The sequence below is a fragment of the Aegilops tauschii genome, chromosome 6, assembly GCF_002575655.3.
Source record: "Aegilops tauschii subsp. strangulata cultivar AL8/78 chromosome 6, Aet v6.0, whole genome shotgun sequence".
Lineage (NCBI taxonomy): Eukaryota > Viridiplantae > Streptophyta > Magnoliopsida > Poales > Poaceae > Aegilops > Aegilops tauschii.
This window is the reverse complement of record NC_053040.3, coordinates 393,180,451-393,186,450: the sequence shown is the minus strand read 5'-3', so window position 1 is coordinate 393,186,450 and position 6,000 is coordinate 393,180,451.

Genomic DNA, 6,000 nt, shown 5'->3' with positions numbered 1-6,000 from the left:
GGCTCATCCAGGATCAAACAGATGCACACAAGTTATCCCCGCCTTGGGAAGGGCCCTTTGTGGTCAGCAAGAACTTGCACAACGGGTCATATTACCTCATTGACATTCGGGAACATAAAGATTCACGTAAGTCGGAGGAGGAGACCCGTCGGCCGTGGAACATAGCTCAGCTTTGGCCTTACTACACTTGAGCCACCGGCTCTCGTGGTGTACATACTTCTCTCAGCCATGTATATATTATGATAAGCAATAAAGCAGGACCTCTGTCATTTTTTCTCCTCCAAATATACACGTGTTGTTCTTATTGTAAGATTACATGATGGCTTAAAGGAGGATCCGGCTTATGATCGTATTCGAATTTAGCCGTAAGCAGTAAAGTCACTTGGGGGCTTCCTGTTCAAACATGGGTCATATTCGAACCAAAGAGAACATAGCTGTCGATACCCACATGATTGGCAAAGTGCCGAGCTCATTGGGAAGTTACCTTTGGTCATATTTGAATCATAGTTTAACCCCTCTGAGAACCGACGTGGATCGTATTCGAATCAGCGTCGTTAAACAATTCTTAAAATCACTTGGGGGCTTCCTGTTCAAACATGGGTCGTATTCGAACCAAAGAGAACATAGCTGTCGGTACCCTCTTGATCGGCATCGCCACACGCACTGGGGGCTATGTGATCGTATCCGAATCTTAGCTTAACCCCTTTGGGCCGGGTTTTCTGGTCGTATTCGAACCGGAAGCCCCTAAGTTCTTCTGCTTTATCACAAGTCTACTCTGATTATGTCAAGATGTGTACGGCCGGGTCTCACTTTGCCGGCTTAACTTTGGTTTACAGTGTTAGTTGAACACCATGGGTGCCATTAAGACAGGTAAATCGGAGTTAAGATACCAAACTTGTTACCCGGGTTATCTAAACCGGAAGTATGCTTACAGGCCGCTAAGTGTGTTATTCCGGTTGTGTTAAGGATATAATTGAGGGCCAGTCTTTTTTGATTCATATTCTGGGTTATCTGTCCAAAACACCTGATTCTCAGGGCGGTAAGCCGCCTCGAGACTTGTGATTTGCCTTTCTATGCAGGATGCTTACAGGCACCTCTTTGAGGTTGAGAAAAGCAAAGGGATGATTATGACCCGGAGAAACATCAAGGAGACAACTTCAAACGACCTTGGCATTCAATACGTGCACGATGGTACGGCAGAGATAGACTGTTGCACCTACTCTATTACAAAACTCATCAAGTCTAAAAAGGGTGGAGCATTGTTTGGTAAACCGCCAGCCGAGTTACGATGCCCGCTGAGTGGAAGTCTCCGGCTCGTTCCTATCCTCTCCTCCGGCTGATCCCAAGACCTGGAAGGTTGATGACTTCCAGTCGATGCCGCTGAGAGCCTCGAATTGGGCTTCCTCGTCAATTAACCCGGCCGGGTCAATCTCCGGGGTGAAGGTGTGCTGACGAGCCGGCGGGATCAGGTTGAGGGCTTCATAGCGAGGGGTTGGAATCCTCTGATTCCCTGCGTCATAACCCGGCTGGTACTTGGTCAGATCTGTGTCGTTCCCGATGAGGGTGGCCACTGGGCGTACAGCCTTCACACACGCCGCGAAGTCCTTCTGATCGAAAGCTGAGCCGTCTTCCTTCAGGCTTGGATAGCCAAGGGCGATGTCCGCCGGGTCTAACTCCGGCAGGAATGCCTTGGCCCGGCTCACCGCGGCGATCGCTCCGGCTCTCGCAGAAGCCCGTCGCAGCTCTTGGATCCGCTGAGGCAGAACGGCGAGCCGGCGCAGGACTTCTGCCAGGTGAGTCGGCACCTCGTTGGATAGGGCCACCACAGCTAAGGCACGCTGTGACCCGGTGTAGAGCTGCTCCACCAGGGTATACATGGCCTTTAGCTTGGTGACCACGCTCTGGTTGAGGATGGCACTTCTGGGACCTGTTTAACAGAATCAGGTAAGTCGGCGACAAGGATGAATCATGAGATATAAACATTCTAACATTGATGAAAGCCGGTGAGGCGACTTACCGAAGATGGCGGCCACCATTTGGGAAACCTGGCGCTTTAGGCCGGAGAGCTCGGCGGTCTTCTCAGAGAGAGCCTTCTCCGCCTGTTCCGCCCGGGTCACCAGTGCGGCCTTTTCTTCGGCCCAGGCTTTCCGCTCAGCATCAATTCTGTCTTCAGCTTCTCTTGAGAGGCGATGCTGGATACAAACTTGGTGTTTGCCTTCCGGGTCTCCATCTCCTGCGTCTTCAGCCGGCTCTTGAGATCCGCAAGGTCCGCCTCTAGCTTCTTGCCAATAGCCTGCATAAATTTCCGGGTTATTAACAGTCATTAGATAAGTCCCAAGCGTTTTCCAAACAAAGACACTTGGCACTTGGGGGCTAATGCATATTGAACGTATCTCTCTACATACTACCGGCTTAATTGAGTAAGCCGGAACCTAAGTCTACAACATATTCAATCATAAGTCGTCGACTTGGGGGCTAGCATGGCAAAGGTAACTATGCAAGAAGATAGCAGAAGGATACCTCAGATTTTTGCTGGATCTGGTTTACCATGGCGACCTCGGCGTCCCGGCTCTTGTGTACTTGGCTGATGTAGCCAGAGACGAGCTCTCCAATGCTCAGGTTGGTGTAGTTGGAGACGTCCAGATTCGCCCGGTGGGGCTGCAGTAACTCCCCCTTAGCGGAGCACTTGGCCAACACGGTCGGTCTCCCCGGCTCAACAAACTCCGTCCGGGTGATTACCACGTCCGGGTCGTCTGCTAGTGGAGCTGAGCCGGAGGCCTCCGGGTTAACCGAAGCTTCGGTCGTTGCCTTGGTGGTTGGGGCAGTGGCTTCAGGGGCCGTGTCCATTGGAGTGGTGGCTTCGGGGGCGGAGGCAGCTGGCGGTTCTTGAGTCGTCACCTCCGGTTCAGGCAAATCCGGCACTCCGGCTGATCTGGTCTTCTTTGCTCTTTTGGTGAGTTTTGCCTGGGCACTGAAAGGACAGAAGTGTTAAGCACACAAAGAGTAAGTATAGACAAATATAATGTAAGATGGTTGTCATTACCCGGGTGCGGTCTTGAAAGTTGGAAAACTCGACTGCATAGAGTCGCCCGAAGAAGGGGAGGTCTCCTGATAATTGGAGTCAGAAGAATTGAGTGGCTGACGGATAACACCCGCCAACGGATGAAAAGGGTACAAGTGAGAAAAACCTCAGTTCAACGCTTCCTTGTTGCGTCGGGTAACCCGGCGGAGAGGTCGGTGTCCTTGTTGGTCCGGGTGTGACGCCGGCTTTCATGAACCTGTCGCTTCAAAATAAATTGAGGGTCTTGGTAAGCTAAAGGATGTGAAAAGCTTACTTTCCGGGTTACCCTTCGGACTTTCAGCTGTGGCAAGGGCTCCGAGTCGGAGGAAAGTGACATTACCTCTTCAACCACCGGGTTACTGGCGCCGGTGTCATCCTGTCAATGAGCAAGTGTTGATAAGGCGGACAGCAACAGACAACAGATACATCAAGAATTTAAAGGCTTAGGGGTCACCTCTGACTCGGAGCTGTCGCTTAATTGCATCAGCTCCGAAGCAGTAGGCCTGCTTCCTTTTTTGCGAGGGGCGGCTTTCTTGGCGGCTTTCTTCGCCTTCCTGGCCTTCTTGGCCGCCTCATGGTCATATTTGACCCGCCAGAACTTATCATCAGCCTAAAAAATGCAATGATGAATTTTTAAAACGGTTCAGATGAAGGTTATATGCAGACGAAAGTAAAAGGTTAAACTCAGCGGCTTACCGCTGGGGCTGGATTGGTCTTGCAGAAGGGGGCTAACCCGGTCCTTCCGCAGTCTGCCAGGCTCTCGTTTAAAAGAGCCTTGGTCTCCTCCTCTGCCACGTCTTCTGGAAGATCATTGCGGCTGTGTCTCTGAGGGTCATCCTTTTGTCCTGTGTACTCACACATTAAGCCGGGGCGGCGGCTCAATGGAATCACCCGCCATGAGATCCAGACCCGGACCAGGTCGATTCCGTTCAGACCGTTGCCCAGGAGATCCTTGATTTTGTTGATAGTGGGAAGCAGAGGCTGGCGCTCCGCTTGAGTCAGCTTGTCTGACAGTGGGTGAGTCGGCTCCAGACGTGTTGGGCGAAAGCCGGGCAGCGGGCTTTCATCAGCCGGGGATGTATCTTGGCAGTAGAACCAAGTCATGTTCCAGTCCTTTGGGTGGCTCGGTGGCTCTGCGTAAGGGAAAAGGCAGTCCCTACGACGCTGGATGGAGATACCACCTAATTCCAAACTTGGCCCATTGGCGCACTCGTTCTGGCGGTTTAAGTAAAAAAGCTCTCTGAAGAGCAGCAGACTAGGTTCTTCTCCAAGGTAAACCTCGCAGAAGACTTGAAAATTGCAAATGTTGGATACTGAGTTGGGTCCTATATCTTGAGGCCGCAAGTCGAAGAAGTTGAGCACGTCCCTAAAAAACTTTGAGCCGGGCGGTGCGAAGCCCCGGCTCATATGATCCGCGAAAATCACTACCTCCCCGTCCTTTGGCTGTGGTCTCTCTTCTGACGGGTCAGGGGCACGGTAGGACATGACTTCCTTCTTAGGCAGATATCCGGACTTAAAAAAATTGGCTAGGGTCTCGTTGGTGACGTTGGACCTCATCCAGTTGCAAGTGATGGGAGCCTTAGGAGGCATGGTAAAAGTTGGCAGTCTATGATAAAAAGGCAAAATGTCCGGGTTAATTATAAGCCGGAGATCTACAGTTCGAAACTAAGGTGGCGGCTTAGGAAGGGGACTAATGATATATACTCAGGTACAGTGGGTTATTTAAGTCGCAGGGGCATTCAGAATAAGTTGGTTATCTACGGCCTTACCACAGTTAAACCGGAGGATTCTACGAAGCATGGTTTTCTTTAAGCCGGACACATATTCCACGACACATACCATTTTGCTGGATTATGCAGACTCAGTCTTCTTCCACCAAAGACAAAGCCTACACAGTTTATCTAGGTGTGCCAAGATCTTAGGTGGGATTTTGATCGAGTACATAACATAAACCGCAATGGATGTCATCACACAGTCAACCAACGCCAGTTTACATCCATAAGAGGCCTTGTAGAGAGTAGAGGAGAGCTTCCGTTCCACTTTGGCAATCAGAGGCATCAGATCATTCACAGTAGATTCGGTGGTGCCCATCGGCAACCCAATGTATGTGAATGGCATGGTCCCTATCAAGCACCGAAAGATCTCCGCCATTTCTTACAATTCAGGTTGATCAAGGTTGATAGGCACTAGTGTTGACTTTGGAACTTTATCCTCAACCAACCGAGTCTGCTTAATCCAGCAAAATCTGCGTCATGCACATGGTTAACTTCCTATAGGGTCGCACTATGATGGTGTCATCCACGTATTGTATTACCGGGATTTTTTGCTGGCCAACAAGAGGAATACTTCATTTGATCACATCCCGATTTGTCGCATCATCATAGTTTAACTAATGGTTGGATGTTTCAGATTTTTACGGGATTTTCTAGCATATTTTTTTTCTGGTTACCCATTAAGTACTTCTAGCATATAATAGATTCACACCTTTGGTGAAATGACACTTTGTGATGAAATGACACTTTTGTGTGAAATATCACTCTGTTTGGGACTTTGTGTGAAATAACATTTGTGTGGCCTTTTGTATGAGATGGCATTTTTTTACTAGCCATCTAACTTGAATAGTGTATTTAATTGGTACAAATTACATAGTAACAGAGGCTAATTTGGTGATCAAAACAACACAGCCCCTCCCTTCAAATTTCAACTAGATGATGAGTGGGAGACAAGGTTGGGAGTGGAGCATAGATGTTACTCATGCTAGTGAAGTTAGTAGGGGAGGGAGAGAGATGGGGGTACAATTTATTTCTCGAATTCACAAATGGAATGAAAGATCATTATGCAGCATAGACCCTAAAGCAAATGGACACCAATGGTAGCCTCTTCGACAATTATGGTTAGCAATATTATATGTTATACACGATTAAGGTTGTGTATGATAT